This window comes from Penaeus monodon, chromosome 27 (genome assembly GCF_015228065.2).
Source record: "Penaeus monodon isolate SGIC_2016 chromosome 27, NSTDA_Pmon_1, whole genome shotgun sequence".
In the NCBI taxonomy this organism is placed as follows: domain Eukaryota; kingdom Metazoa; phylum Arthropoda; class Malacostraca; order Decapoda; family Penaeidae; genus Penaeus; species Penaeus monodon.
Genome location: NC_051412.1, coordinates 36,015,394 through 36,015,688, shown reverse-complemented (window position 1 = coordinate 36,015,688; position 295 = coordinate 36,015,394).

Sequence of the window (295 nt, the reverse complement as noted above, 5' to 3'; positions counted from 1 at the left end):
GCCTTCATTCTCAATCTCATTCTTTCCTTCCTTCCTTCCTTCCGTCCACCTACCTACCCTCTCTTTCCTTCTCCCTCCTTCTCGTTTATTCCCCTCACTCCCTTCCATCTTTTTCCCTCTTCTTCCTTCCATCTGTTTCCCTCTTCCTCCCTTTTGCCCATTCCCTTTCGCCCTCTTCCCCCTCCCTGTTTGTGCCGGGATTCGCGTCTTTAATGACTGCTCGACAAGACAGAAGGCCTTCCCCTCTGCCACCCCAGAGATGGCTTCTGATAATTGCTAATTGAATTTTTGACGT